Consider the following 16,699-nt stretch of genomic DNA (forward strand, 5'->3'; position numbering starts at 1 on the left):
CTACCTTTGACTGGGTAAAAATGAAGCTAAATATATGCACAATACAAAAATATATAAAACTATTTTTAATTCTTTAATAGTCACCTCTTTAAGATAAAATCAACTGGTTAGCGTAACATGAACTTACGTTATACAATTAGCGAGAACGATACACCAAAATGAGTTTTGGTGATCGATGTACTGAGTGTACATAGTGTTTTTTCTACTTTTCATTATTTTCCTTTTATTACATTTACTTAATTATTGCTGATAAATCGATATGGACTTTGCGAAACCTTGGGGCAGCACATTGATGTTTATTATGCGTTAAAAATTTCAACAACTGGTCTGTGCAACTATGCTCCGCTCACTCATGTTACCTGCCTCAACAACTACGGCCACGATATTCCGTTAGCTTCAAGACACGGAGCAAGGAGAACGCTACAGCCGTAGCACTAATGAAGATAAAGTTAAGCCAACGGGTTTATGCTACAGATGTGCTAATTTGCTTTTACGATGTGAAAGTTACGCTTCAGATATTTTAAATCGCTATTTTACACAAGTTATCCCACTGTTACATATTGCCACATTGGATGTTATTCCGAACTTCAAGTGAAAAGGTTTGTTCAACATTGGGATTTATTTTTGACTTTTATATGATACCCACTAAGGACAGATATAGATAGGTAACGATTTCAGGGTATTGTACCTCTTAAATAAGCGAAGACCTATGAACTATGACCTATATGTTGTTAGAGGAAATGTATTTAGCGCTAGGAAGGCTTATAAATAATAAGCTCAATCATATGCTTACATACGAAACTATCACAACAGACGACATTTTGACATCATAACAGGCGACGACATTTCATACGACCATCATAACAGACATTCTGAACATGGAAAACGAGTGAATAGAACATAACACTTCAATTCTCTACATTCCTCAATAATAAGATATACTAATTTGGAAAGATGCTCAGTAGAATTCAAGTCAGGGCTTTTAAGTAACCAATTTATGACAGAGAAGTCAGAGGAATGCTCTTTATCCAACCAACTAGTAGCCAACCGTAACCTTTGAGAGGCGCAGTTATCTTTCTGAGATACTCCCTTTCCGTGTGAATGACAGGGACATAAATGGATGGAGATGATAGCTCATCAACTCCACGTACAGAATCATATTGAGGCAGGTAAGAACAAGTACTAAAGATCCCAAACACAACCAGAAGAAAGCATCCCAGACCATGATTAAGCCTCCAGGCCTTGTACAGTTCCAATCTGTCACACCGGATTCATACATTCATGATTCTCTCGCCATATTCTGAGCCTCCCATCGGTATTAATTAGAGGGATCGAGACTCATCACTCCTACACATTTCATAGTGTCTATTCTCTATATTCTCTTGCCCAGGTAAGAATGGCAACTCGATGGCATGCATTTAGGAAAGGTACCGTAGTGTGTCTACGGCTTCCGAAGCCCATATGGTGAAGGGAGCGATACACGATCTTTTTACTGACTGTACGACTGTCGCTTGCTTTAGCTAGGTGGTAATTTGGGCTAATATTTGGCTTCATTGACCATGTACAATACGGCTGAGACTTCTCATACCACGATTGTTCTAACTTAAATGTGCTTTGCACTTTGCAGAGTCACTACTTCTTTTTCCCACTATCCGTGTATTCTCGGTATGCTCTTGACACTGCCGACCGTTAAAATCCTATCCCGCTGAGGATTATAGAAATTGTATGGCCCAAGCGACGAGAGATTACTATCTGCCCGATATTGAAATTTTACCTATACTGGTATAAGAAACAACTGATTATCGAGAAGCATAGTGTATGTGCATTTATCACAACTCCCTCACGTAAGCCCAGATGCGGCGCAGCGCTATTCAATTTGCATAGCCATGTCTATCCCTAATTTAGTGGCACTTCAGTGTAGTTACAACTCATGAAGCTTGGGCATACGTGTAACGATTGCAAGAGATAAACATGAATTTATTGCCGAAAAAGAGGAGCAAAAGACTTAATATATTGGTTCAGAGAAAAAAAAAAATTTTTTTTTTCTAAAGGTTTTATTGTTCTTACTGGATTCTTTTATAAGGGGAAACTTAAAATAAGGAAAGTAGAAAAAAATATCAAAATCAATTCGGATTACAATCAGAAATAACTTTAAACACCTATATTAAAAGACGAAATTCCATCACTTAATCCAAACAATCTTGACTGTATTAAGTTCCATCAGGATAAGGCTACAAACCATACCTCTAAATCTACCGCTTTATGTTTTGCAAAAAGTGATATATGAAACCGCAATTGAAGCCATTCCCTCTAGATGCATATCCACCAAATCTCCTGATGTGTCTCCTATGGATTAATGTGCATTTGTACTTTTAAAACAAGCTCTTTATACGTGGCATCCCCAAACATTGGACGGACTGTGGAACATTGTGAACGAGAAGTGGCATAAAATCAACCTTGATGTTTTCAGGAAAAGGCTTTTCTCTTACAAATCAAGATGTAATATGATGGTTCAACAAAAGGGCTCTCAGCCGGAATATATTAGAAAATGAAATTATAACGTTTGTTTATATATATAATTCTTTGCAAAATCCTTAAAAGGATACCTGAAAACCCCCTGCACTCAGTCATTTGCGATAGTTACGTTAAATTTTAAACTTCAGACTAAACATTTCAGGATTATTCATAGTTTCCTTTATTTACATTTTTATTAATAATGCTTCATAAATATTTTTTCAAATATATGAAAGTATATGAAAGGTTCATTTTCTAATTTATAAAATACGCTGTTTTTAAATATTTTTAACCCAGAGGGACATTAGCCCGAATTCTGTCCAAACGTTTATGTCTGCAAATGAAAAAATGATGCCTTTGGGCGCAATACAAAGTCTGAAAGCTTTCAGTTTAATATTTGTTTTGGGTGTATCTGTGGGGTGTAAATTCTTTAACTTCCAGTATATATCCAATCGAGACATTTTTATAAAAGTTATTTAAATTAATTTCTTCCAAATTTCATGTCATGATTGATTTGTTTGAGTAAAAGTTAGGTTATTTGAAAAGGGCAAAGAAAAGGATGGTTACCTGCCTGGCGCGAGGGATGGCTTAGCGAGAACGTTCTATGGGAAATCTTCTCATATACATCGAGATAAGGAAAACTGCAGAATCCAACCATGCAGCCAGCACGTCGGCGGGGAATCAAACAGGGTAAAACTCTTAGCATTCTTAAACAGAGGGCATATTGCTATAGGACACATATTGAAAATACTTCGTTTGAATAGAAAGCAGTATATTCTGATTTATTATTTCTAGTAAGTTATTTCTAGTACATGTTATTTCTAGTATGTTATTTCTAGTACATGAAGGCCACAGAGAGAAAAAAATGTAAAATACAAAATAACATCCATATTCGGGTTTTAATGATAATCTGGAGGTTTTTTATACGAAATGCCGACAAATCACATAGGAAAAACGAAAAGGAAGCAGCAGATAACAAGGGAAAATATGCCTAAGAAAAATTTCAATAATAGCTACAGCTTAAGTTAATTCAATGAGAAGTTATATTTAAAATAGAGCATATTGGTAAATCATAACTGAATATGGTGTGTAAACTAGTAAATTAATTTAAGAGCACAAGAAAAACAAATTTAGCAACGGCATTTAACTGCAAATAATATTTTAATTTCAGGTTACCATATAATTTAATTTAAATTTTGCAGTTCTGAAATGTAGCTCTAGAAAAGAATTTTAAAATGATTTTCTGTTTCCATTTCAGCTGTAGCGCAATCGATTGGACTGAAAACATCTTTCCTCTCTCTTATCGAAAAAGGCAATTTCTTCCGTCCAAATCCAATGCTCAGTCAATAAGGACGTCACTTAGTCAGTCATTGGTCAGTCAATGTTCAATTTTTATTCAGTCACTGGTCAGGCAAAGAGATCTTCACTTTCTCAGTCGATTTTCAGTGAATGTCCAATTTTTATTCTGTCACTGGTCAGTTAATCAGATCGTCACTCAGTCACTAGGCTGTCAATGAGATTGTCACTTAGTCAGTCAATGTCCAATTTTTATTCAGTCACTAGTCAGGCAAGGAGATCTTCACTTTCTCAGTTCCTGTTCAGTGCATGTCCAAATTTTAGTCTGTCAGTGCTCAGTCAATGAGATCGTCACTCAGTCACTGCTCAGTCAATGTACAAATTTAGTCAGTCTCCGGCCTGTCAAAGAGATAGTCAGTTAGTCAGTCACTGGTCAGACAATGTCCAATTTTTAGTCAGTCAACGGGCAATCAAGGAGACCGTCACATAGTCAGTCAATGTCCAATTTTTAGGCAGGCCCTGGTCAGTCAATGTGATCGTCAGTTAGTGACTGGTCAGAAAATGTCTAATTTTTAGTCAGTCACTGGTCAGACAATGTCCTACTTTTATTCAATGAGATTGTCATTTAGTCAGTCACTGGTCAATGTCCAATTTTTAGGCAAGTACTGGTCAGTCGAGATTGGTGAATTGACAAACAAATCTATCACGAATACAAACTGAAATTGTGTAAACTTATCTCAGATCTATATAATATGTTTTCAGTCCTTTGTTTATTTTTAATTTTTTAAAGCAGAAATATTTCAGTAATGTTTTTCTTATGTTTGAAATTTTGAAACGCTTGCTATGATTCGAAGAAGGATGTTGAGTGTACTCGTCATCAAAGCAGATAACGGGGCCGGTACCAACGACGAGATCAACGAGCTGTTCTTCAGAATCTTCAGTTGGTTTCAGTTCTGTTCTGTCTTCTTGATCCAGTTTGCCATTCATTTTTGGTTCATTATTTGTGTTAAGGAGATTACCAGAATCGATGTCTCTTTGTGTTCCAAGATCGTTATGCGATACAATGCATTCAGCATCCAATGATTCAATAGAGGCATTCAAACTGAATTCTTCCTGGTTCAAGATGGTTATACTGCTATTCGTGCCTATTTGATTACCTGAGTTATCAGGTTTTGGAAAATCAAAATCCTTTTCTGTTTCCTGTTGGAGGTAATTAAATTGCTTTTCATCGCTGATATTGTGCACATCATAAGAATTATTATCGAAATCTTTGGAAAAATGGCCGATGTGGTCAGTATCACTATCAATATGCAACTTAAGAAGATTATTATCAAAAGCTTCGAGGAGATCGGTGTCACTGTCTATGTCCACATCAAAGGAATCATCATTAAATTCATTAATATCAGCATATGAATCAAGGAAATCTAAATTATGTACCGTGTTTCCGGCATTACACTTGTGTTCATTACGGTTAATAAAGTTTTCCTCATTATTTTCCCGAATTCTCTCTTCTCTTCGAGAAAACAAAAGGAAGGCGGTCGCAAAACAAATAAGTATGCCCAATAGGCTGTCGATAAAGGGTGTTGGTATAAAAACGTAACACAATACTGTCAAAAAAAAGAACTCCATTTCTAAAAATGGTTCGAATGCGATTTCAGCATGAAAAATAACAAGCAAATAAGCTCCACACCTAAGATTTTAGCACCACTAGATTTGATATCTCTAATGATTATGGTTTATAAGCATTGTTAAAAATGTATACATTAACTTTGTTTTAATTCAACAAAGCCTAAACAATTATTGGTAAATTCATTGTTTCGAACGTTATTAAAAGGATTCTTTGAATATGTAACAATGAAAGGTATTCTGATATATAACTCTACTCACAATAGAGGGAAGATTCTATGAATCTGTCTTTCGTTCGCTCTGCGTGTAAGCTGATTGACCCAGGCCTACGAATTTGCTACATAGGTGCATCCAGACAAGAGCCAGTGCACCTCGAAACGAGGTTTCCAAAATTCGAATGACTTTTTAAATTTTATTTTTTTATTTTTGTTTTATTCATTTTTTTGATGAAATCGGTAATTCTCTCTCATTACATCAGCAATAATGGCACGCAACCATTATTGCTGTTGTATCCCTGCCACCATTGTTGATGATATCAGCACTGTTGCCATTCGGAAAAATGAGGACGAAAATTAGCGTTTTAAGAACTTTTAATTAATATCTCTGCTTTTTGCTATTTTTTGGGATAAAAGTGGAAGCGGAAAACGAACCAACGCTAAATTGCCGCTGCCATACATATTCAAATAAATGTTTCTTTTTGGGGAGTTTCTTGCAATACAAAGCATAAACTTAATACTTATATGTACACACATATATATATATATATAACCAGAGATTAATATTATTAAAACGAAAATACTTGAATACTCTGAGAAAATATTTTTTATACAAAAAGTACTTTCAAAACATGAATTTGTCTTAGATTTATTAGTGCAAAGCACAGAGAATCATGTTTACCTGCCACTCTGATGGAAAGGGTTTCATCTACCTTTGACTGGGTAAAAATGAAGCTAAATATATGCACAATACAAATATATATATAAAGCTATTTTTAATTCTTTAATAGTCACCTCTTTAAGATAAAATCAACTGGTTAGCGTAACATGAACTTACGTTATACAATTAGCGAGAACGATACACCAAAATGAGTTTTGGTGATCGATGTACTGAGTGTACATAGTGTTTTTTCTACTTTTCATTATTTACCCTTTATTACATTTACTTAATTATTGCTGATAAATCGATATGGACTTTGCGAAACCTTGGGGCAGCACATTGATGTTTATTATGCGTTAAAAATTTCAACAACTGGTCTGTGCAACTATGCTCCGCTCACTCATGTTACATGCCTCAACAACTACGGCCACGATATTCCGTTAGCTTCAAGACACGGAGCAAGTAGGACGCTACAGCCGTAGCACTAATGAGGATAAAGTTAAGCCAACGGGTTTATGCTACAGATGTGCTAATTTGCTTTTACGATGTGAAAGTTACGCTTCAGATATTTTAAATCGCTATTTTACACAAGTTATCCCACTGTTACAAATTGCCACATTGGATGTTATTCCGAACTTCAAGTGAAAAGGTTTGTTCCAACATTGGGATTTATTTTTGACTTTTATATGATACACACTAAGGACAGATATAGATAGGTAACGATTTCAGGGTATTGTACCTCTTAAATGAGCGAAGACCTATGAACTATGACCTATATGTTGTTAGAGGAAATGTATTTAGCGCTAGGAAGGCTTATAAATAATAAGCTCAATTATATGCTTACATACGAAACTATCACAACAGACGACATTTTGACATCATAACAGGCGACGACATTTCATACGACCATCATAACAGACATTCTGAACATGGAAAACGAGTGAATAGAACATAACACTTCAATTCTCTACATTCCTCAATAATAAGATATACTAATTTGGAAAGATGCTCAGTAGAATTCAAGTCAGGGCTTTTAAGTAAGCAATTTATGACAGAGAAGTCAGAGGAATGCTCTTCCATCCAACCAACTAGTAGCCAACCGTAACCTTTGAGAGGCGCAGTTATCTTTCTGAGATACTCCCTTTCCGTGTGAATGACAGGGACATAAATGGATGGAGATGATAGCTCATCAACTCCACGTACAGAATCATATTGAGGGAGGTAAGAACAAGTACTAAAGATCCCAAACACAACCAGAAGAAAGCATCCCAGACCATGATTAAGCCTCCAGGCCTTGTACAGTTCCAATCTGTCACACCGGATTCATACATTCATGATTCTCTCGCCATATTCTGAGCCTCCCATCGGTATTAATTAGAGGGATCGAGACTCATCACTCCTACACATTTCATGTCCACTAGTGTCTATTCTCTATATTCTCTTGCCCAGGTAAGAATGGCAACTCGATGGCATGCATTTAGGAAAGGAACCGTAGTGTGTCTACGGCTTCCGAAGCCCATATGGTGAAGGGAGCGATACACGATCTTTTTACTGACTGTACGACTGTCGCTTGCTTTAGCTAGGTGGTAATTTGGGCTAATATTTGGCTTCATTGACCATGTACAATACGGCTGAGACTTCTCATACCACGATTGTTCTAACTTAAATGTGCTTTGCACTTTGCAGAGTCACTACTTCTTTTTCCCACCATCCGTGTATTCTCGGTATGCTCTTGACACTGTCGACCGTTAAAATCCTATCCCGCTGAGGATTATAGAAATTGTATGGCCCAAACGACGAGAGATTACTATCTGCCCGATATTGAAATTTTACCTATACTGGTATAAGAAACAACTGATTATCGAGAAGCATAGTGTATGTGCATTTATCACAACTCCCTCACGTAAGCCCAGATGCGGCGCAGCGGTATTCAATTTGCATAGCCATGTCTATCCCTAATTTAGTGGCACTTCAGTGTAGTTACAACTCATGAAGCTTGGGAATACGTGTAACGATTGCAAGAGATAAACATGAATTTATTGCCGAAAAAGAGGAGCAAAAGACTTAATATATTGGTTCAGAGAAAAAAAAATTTTTTTTTTCTAAAGGTTTTATTTTTCTTACTGGATTCTTTTATAAGGGGAAACTTAAAATAAGGAAAGTAGAAAAAAATATCAAAATCAAATCGGATTACAATCAGAAATAACTTTAAACACCTATATTAAAAGACGAAATTCCATCACTTTATCCAAACAATTTTGACTGTATTAAGTTCCATCAGGATAAGGCTACAAACCATACCTCTAAATCTACCGCTTTATGTTTTGCAAAAAGTGATATATGAAACCGCAATTGAAGCCATTCCCTCTAGATGCATATCCACCAAATCTCCTGATGTGTCTCCTATGGATTAATGTGCATTTGTACTTTTAAAACAAGCTCTTTATACGTGGCATCCCCAAACATTGGACGGACTGTGGAACATTGTGAACGAGAAGTGGCATAAAATCAACCTTGATGTTTTCAGGAAAAGGCTTTTCTCTTACAAATCAAGATGTAATATGATGGTTCAACAAAAGGGCTCTCAGCCGGAATATATTAGAAAATGAAATTATAACGTTTGTTTATATATATAATTCTTTTCAAAATCCTTAAAAGGATACCTGAAAACCCCCTGCACTCAGTCATTTGCGATAGTTACGTTAAATTTTAAACTTCAGACTAAATGTTTCAGGATTATTCATAGAGTTTCCTTTATTCTCATTTTTATTAATAATGCTTCATAAATATTTATTCAAATATATGAAAGTATATGAAAGGTTCATTTTCTAATTTATAAAATACGCTGTTTTTAAATATTTTTAACCCAGAGGGACATTAGCCCGAATTCTGTCCAAACGTTAATGTCTGCAAATGAAAAAATGATGCCTTTGGGCGCAATACAAAGTCTGAAAGCTTTCAGTTTAATATTTGTTTTGGGTGTATCTGTGGGGTGTAAATTCTTTAACTTCCAGTATATATCCAATCGAGACATTTTTATAAAAGTTATTTAAATTAATTTCTTCCAAATTTCATTTCATGATTGATTTGTTTGAGTAAAAGTTAGGTTATTTGAAAAGGGCAAAGAAAAGGATGGTTACCTGCCTGGCGCGAGGGATGGCTTAGCGGAGAACGTTCCATGGGAAATCTTATATACATCGAGATAAGGAAAACTGCAGAATCCAACCATGCAGCCAGCACGTTGGCGGGGAATCAAACAGGGTAAAACTCTTAGCATTCTTAAACAGAGGGCATATTGCTATGAGACACATATTGAAAATACTTCGTTTGAAAAGAAAGCAGTATATTCTCATTTATTATTTCTAGTAAGTTTTGACATGAAGGCCACAGAGAGAAAAAAATGTAAAATACAAAATAACATCCTTATTCGGGTTTTAATGATAATCTGGAGGTTTTTTATACGAAATGCCGACAAATCACATAGGAAAAACGAAAAGGAAGTAGCAGACAACAAGGGAAAATATGCCTAAGAAAAATTTCAATAATAGCTACAGCTTAACTTAATTCAATGAGAAGTTATATTTAAAATAGAGCATATTGGTAAATCATAACTGAATATGGTGTGTAAACTAGTAAATTAATTTAAGAGCACAAGAAAAACAAATTTAGCAACGGCAATTAACTGAAAATAATATTTTAATTTCAGGTTACCATATAATTTAATTTAAATTTTGCAGAAAAGAATTTTAAAATGATTTTCTGTTTCCATTTCAGCTGTAGCGCAATCGATTGGACTGAAAACATCTTTCCTCTCTCTTATCGAAAAAGGCAATTTCTTCCGTCCAAATCCAATGCTCAGTCAATAAGGACGTCACTTAGTCAGTCATTGGTCAGTCAATGTTCAATTTTTATTCAGTCACTGGTCAGGCAAAGAGATCTTCACTTTCTCAGTCGATTTTCAGTGAATGTCCAATTTTTATTCTGTCACTGGTCAGTTAATCAGATCGTCACTCAGTCACTAGGCTGTCAATGAGATCGTCACTTAGTCAGGCAATGTCCAATTTTTATTCAGTCACTAGTCAGGCAAGGAGATCTTCACTTTCTCAGTTCCTGTTCAGTGCATGTCCAAATTTTAGTCTGTCAGTTCTCAGTCAATGAGATCGTCACTCAGTCACTGCTCAGTCAATGTCCAAATTTAGTCAGTCTCCGGCCTGTCAAAGAGATAGTCAGTTAGTCAGTCACTGGTCAGACAATGTCCAATTTTTAGTCAGTCAACGGGCAATCAAGGAGACCGTCACATAGTCAGTCAATGTCCGATTTTTAGGCAGGCCCTGGTCAGTCAATGTGATCGTCAGTTAGTGACTGGTCAGAAAATGTCTAATTTTTAGTCAGTCACTGATCAGACAATGTCCTACTTTTATTCAATGAGATTGTCATTTAGTCAGTCACTGGTCAATGTCCAATTTTTAGGCAAGTACTGGTCAGTCGAGATTGGTGTCATGGCAAACAAATCTATCACGAATACAAACTGAAATTGTGTAAACTTATCTCAGATCTATATAATATGTTTTCAGTCCTTTGTTTATTTTTAATTTTTTAAAGCAGAAATATTTCAGTAATGTTTTTCTTATGTTTGAAATTTTGAAACGCTTGCTATGATTCGAAGAAGGATGTTGAGTGTACTCGTCATCAAAGCAGATAACAGGGCCGGTACCAACGACGAGATCAACGAGCTGTTCTTCAGAATCTTCAGTTGGTTTCAGTTCTGTTCTGTCTTCTTGATCCAGTTTGCCATTCATTTTTGGTTCATTATTTGTGTTAAGGAGATTACCAGAATCGATGTCTCTTTGTGCTCCAAGATCGTTATGCGATACAATGCATTCAGCATCCAATGATTCAATAGAGGCATTCAAACTGAATTCTTCCTGGTTCAAGATGGTTATACTGCTATTCGTGCCTATTTGATTACCTGAGTTATCAGGTTTTGGAAAATCAAAATCCTTTTCTGTTTCCTGTTGGAGGTAATTAAATAGCTTTTCATCGCTGATATTGTGCACATCATAAGAATTATTATCGAAATCTTCGGAAAAATGGCCGATGTGGTCAGTATCACTATCAATATGCAACTTAAGAAGATTATTATCAAAAGCTTCGAGGAGATCGGTGTCACTGTCTATGTCCACATCAAAGGAATCATCATTAAATTCATTAATATCAGCATATGAATCAAGGAAATCTAAATTACGTACCGTGTTTCCGGCATTAAACTTGTGTTCATTACGGTTAATAAAGTTCTCCTCATTATTTTCCCGAATTCTCTCTTCTCTTCGAGAAAACAAAAGGAAGGCAGTCGCAAAACAAATAAGTATGCCCAATAGGCTGTCGATAAAGGGTGTTGGTATAAAAACGTAACACAATACTGTCAAAAAAAAGAACTCCATTTCTAAAAATGGTTCGAATGCGATTTCAGCATTAAAAATAACAAGCAAATAAGCTCCACACGTAAGATTTTAGCACCACTAGATTTGATATCTCTAATGATTATGGTTTATAAGCATTGTTAAAAATGTATACATTAACTTTGTTTTAATTCAACAAAGCCTAAACAATTATTGGTAAATTCATTGTTTCGAACGTTATTAAAAGGATTCTTTGAATATGTAACAATGAAAGGTATTCTGATATATAACTCTACTCACAATAGAGGGAAGATTCTATGAATCTGTCTTTCGTTCGCTCTGCGTGTAAGCTGATAGACCCAGGCCTACGAATTTGCTACATAGGTGCATCCAGACAAGAGCCAGTGCACCTCAAAACGAGGTTTCCAAAATTCGAATGACTTTTTAAATTTTATTTTTTTTATTTTTGTTTTATTCATTTTTTTGATAAAATCGGTAATTCTCTCTCATTACATCAGCAATAATGGCACGCAACCATTATTGCTGTTGTATCCCTGCCGCCATTGTTGATGATATCAGCACTGTTGCCATTCGGAAAAATGAGGACGAAAATTAGCGTTTTAAGAACTTTTAATTAATATCTCTGCTTTTTGCTATTTTTTGGGATAAAAGTGGAAGCGGAAAACGAACCAACGCTAAATTGCCGCTGCCATACATATTCAAATAAATGTTTCTTTTTGGGGAGTTTCTTGCAACACAAAGCATAAACGTAATACTTATATGTACATATATATATATATAACCAGAGATTAATATTATTAAAACGAAAATACTTGAATACTCTGAGAAAATATTTTTTATACAAAAAGTACTTTCAAAACATGAATTTGTCTTAGATTTATTAGTGCAAAGCACAGAGATTCATGTTTAGCTGCCACTCTGATGGAAAGGGTTTCATCTACCTTTGACTGGGTAAAAATGAAGCTAAATATATGCACAATACAAATATATATATAAAGCTATTTTTAATTCTTTAATAGTCACCTCTTTAAGATAAAATCAACTGGTTAGCGTAACATGACCTTACGTTATACAATTAGCGAGAACGATACACCAAAATGAGTTTTGGTGATCGATGTACTGAGTGTACATAGTGTTTTTTCTACTTTTCATTATTTACCCTTTATTACATTTACTGAATTATTGCTGATAAATCGATATGGACTTTGCGAAACCTTGGGGCAGCATATTGATGTTTATTATGCGTTAAAAATTTCAACAACTGGTCTGTGCAACTATGCTCCGCTCACTCATGTTACATGCCTCAACAACTACGGCCACGATATTCCGTTAGCTTCAAGACACGGAGCAAGTAGGACGCTACAGCCGTAGCACTAATGAGGATAAAGTTAAGCCAACGGGTTTATGCTACAGATGTGCTAATTTGCTTTTACGATGTGAAAGTTACGCTTCAGATATTTTAAATCGCTATTTTACACAAGTTATCCCACTGTTACAAATTGCCACATTGGATGTTATTCCGAACTTCAAGTGAAAAGGTTTGTTCCAACATTGGGATTTATTTTTGACTTTTATATGATACACACTAAGGACAGATATAGATAGGTAACGATTTCAGGGTATTGTACCTCTTAAATGAGCGAAGACCTATGAACTATGACCTATATGTTGTTAGAGGAAATGTATTTAGCGCTAGGAAGGCTTATAAATAATAAGCTCAATTATATGCTTACATACGAAACTATCACAACAGACGACATTTTGACATCATAACAGGCGACGACATTTCATACGACCATCATAACAGACATTCTGAACATGGAAAACGAGTGAATAGAACATAACACTTCAATTCTCTACATTCCTCAATAATAAGATATACTAATTTGGAAAGATGCTCAGTAGAATTCAAGTCAGGGCTTTTAAGTAAGCAATTTATGACAGAGAAGTCAGAGGAATGCTCTTCCATCCAACCAACTAGTAGCCAACCGTAACCTTTGAGAGGCGCAGTTATCTTTCTGAGATACTCCCTTTCCGTGTGAATGACAGGGACATAAATGGATGGAGATGATAGCTCATCAACTCCACGTACAGAATCATATTGAGGGAGGTAAGAACAAGTACTAAAGATCCCAAACACAACCAGAAGAAAGCATCCCAGACCATGATTAAGCCTCCAGGCCTTGTACAGTTCCAATCTGTCACACCGGATTCATACATTCATGATTCTCTCGCCATATTCTGAGCCTCCCATCGGTATTAATTAGAGGGATCGAGACTCATCACTCCTACACATTTCATGTCCACTAGTGTCTATTCTCTATATTCTCTTGCCCAGGTAAGAATGGCAACTCGATGGCATGCATTTAGGAAAGGAACCGTAGTGTGTCTACGGCTTCCGAAGCCCATATGGTGAAGGGAGCGATACACGATCTTTTTACTGACTGTACGACTGTCGCTTGCTTTAGCTAGGTGGTAATTTGGGCTAATATTTGGCTTCATTGACCATGTACAATACGGCTGAGACTTCTCATACCACGATTGTTCTAACTTAAATGTGCTTTGCACTTTGCAGAGTCACTACTTCTTTTTCCCACCATCCGTGTATTCTCGGTATGCTCTTGACACTGTCGACCGTTAAAATCCTATCCCGCTGAGGATTATAGAAATTGTATGGCCCAAACGACGAGAGATTACTATCTGCCCGATATTGAAATTTTACCTATACTGGTATAAGAAACAACTGATTATCGAGAAGCATAGTGTATGTGCATTTATCACAACTCCCTCACGTAAGCCCAGATGCGGCGCAGCGCTATTCAATTTGCATAGCCATGTCTATCCCTAATTTAGTGGCACTTCAGTGTAGTTACAACTCATGAAGTTTGGGCATACGTGTAACGATTGCAAGAGATAAACATGAATTTATTGCCGAAAAAGAGGAGCAAAAGACTTAATATATTGGTTCAGAGAAAAAAAAATTTTTTTTTTCTAAAGGTTTTATTGTTCTTACTGGATTCTTTTATAAGGGGAAACTTAAAATAAGGAAAGTAGAAAAAAATATCAAAATCAATTCGGATTACAATCAGAAATAACTTTAAACACCTATATTAAAAGACGAAATTCCATCACTTAATCCAAACAATCTTGACTGTATTAAGTTCCATCAGGATAAGGCTACAAACCATACCTCTAAATCTACCGCTTTATGTTTTGCAAAAAGTGATATATGAAACCGCAATTGAAGCCATTCCCTCTAGATGCATATCCACCAAATCTCCTGATGTGTCTCCTATGGATTAATGTGCATTTGTACTTTTAAAACAAGCTCTTTATACGTGGCATCCCCAAACATTGGACGGACTGTGGAACATTGTGAACGAGAAGTGGCATAAAATCCACCTTGATGTTTTCAGGAAAAGGCTTTTCTCTTACAAATCAAGATGTAATATGATGGTTCAACAAAAGGGCTCTCAGCCGGAATATATTAGAAAATGAAATTATAACGTTTGTTTATATATATAATTCTTTGCAAAATCCTTAAAAGGATACCTGAAAACCCCCTGCACTCAGTCATTTGCGATAGTTACGTTAAATTTTAAACTTCAGACTAAACGTTTCAGGATTATTCATAGAGTTTCCTTTATTCTCATTTTTATTAATAATGATTCATAAATATTTATTCAAATATATGAAAGTATAGTAAAGGTTCATTTTCTAATTTATAAAATACGCTGTTTTTAAATATTTTTAACCCAGAGGGACATTAGCCCGAATTCTGTCCAAACGTTTATGTCTGCAAATGAAAAAATGATGCCTTTGGGCGCAATACAAAGTCTGAAAACTTTCAGTTTAATATTTGTTTTGGGTGTATCTGTGGGATGTAAATTCTTTAACTTCCAGTATATATCCAATCGAGACATTTTTATAAAAGTTATTTAAATTAATTTCTTCCAAATTTCATGTCATGATTGATTTGTTTGAGTAAAAGTTAGGTTATTTGAAAAGGGCAAAGAAAAGGATGGTTACCTGCCTGGCGCGAGGGATGGCTTAGCGGAGAACGTTCTATGGGAAATCTTATATATATCGAGATAAGGAAAACTGCAGAATCTAACCATGCAGCCAGCACGTTGGCGGGGAATCAAACAGGGTAAAACTCTTAGCATTCTTAAACAGAGGGCATATTGCTATGGGACACATATTGAAAATACTTCGTTTAAAAAGAAAGCAGTATATTCCCATTTATTATTTCTAGTAAGTTTTGACATGAAGGTCACAGAGAGAAAAAAATGTAAAATACAAAATAACATCCTTATTCGCGTTTTAATGATAATCTGGAGGTTTTTTATACGAAATGCCGACAAATCACATAGGAAAAACGAAAAGGAAGTAGCAGACAACAAGGGAAAATATGCCTAAGAAAAATTTCAATAATAGCTACAGCTTAACTTAATTCAATGAGAAGTTATATTTAAAATAGAGCATATTGGTAAATCATAACTGAATATGGTGTGTAAACTAGTAAATTAATTTAAGAGCACAAGAAAAACAAATTTAGCAACGGCATTTAACTGCAAATAATATTTTAATTTCAGGTTACCATATAATTTAATTTAAATTTTGCAGTTCTGAAATGTAGCTCTAGAAAAGAATTTTAAAATGATTTTCTGTTTCCATTTCAGCTGTAGCGCAATCGATTGTACTGAAAACATCTTTCCTCTCTCTTATCGGAAAAGGCAATTTCTTCCGTCCAAATCCAATGCTCAGTCAATAAGGACGTCACTTAGTCAGTCATTGGTCAGTCAATGTTCAATTTTTATTCAGTCACTGGTCAGGCAAAGAGATCTTCACTTTCTCAGTCGATTTTCAGTGAATGTCCAATTTTTATTCTGTCACTGGTCAGTTAATCAGATCGTCACTCAGTCACTAGGCTGTCAATGAGATCGTCACTTAGTCAGTCAATGTCC

The 16,699-nt window shown here is 35.5% G+C and overlaps 1 long non-coding RNA gene across 2 annotated transcripts in view; it reads right to left on the bottom strand.

Moving 5' to 3' along the window:
- Positions 1-10,388: 10,388 nt before the first annotated feature.
- Positions 10,389-16,699, bottom strand: part of LOC118206125 (uncharacterized) — a 111,683-nt gene continuing 105,372 nt past the window's right edge. Inside the window, exon 7 of one of the 2 annotated variants that reach the window (XR_015040925.1) lies at positions 10,389-10,523. This is a non-coding gene — a long non-coding RNA (uncharacterized LOC118206125). The remainder of the gene's footprint in view (positions 10,524-16,699) is intronic. The other variant, XR_015040928.1, reaches the window with a different exon arrangement.

Source organism: Stegodyphus dumicola, chromosome 4 (genome assembly GCF_044657685.1).
Source record: "Stegodyphus dumicola isolate Sdum_Otavi_A_Nest chromosome 4, ASM4465768v1".
NCBI lineage: Eukaryota > Metazoa > Arthropoda > Arachnida > Araneae > Eresidae > Stegodyphus > Stegodyphus dumicola.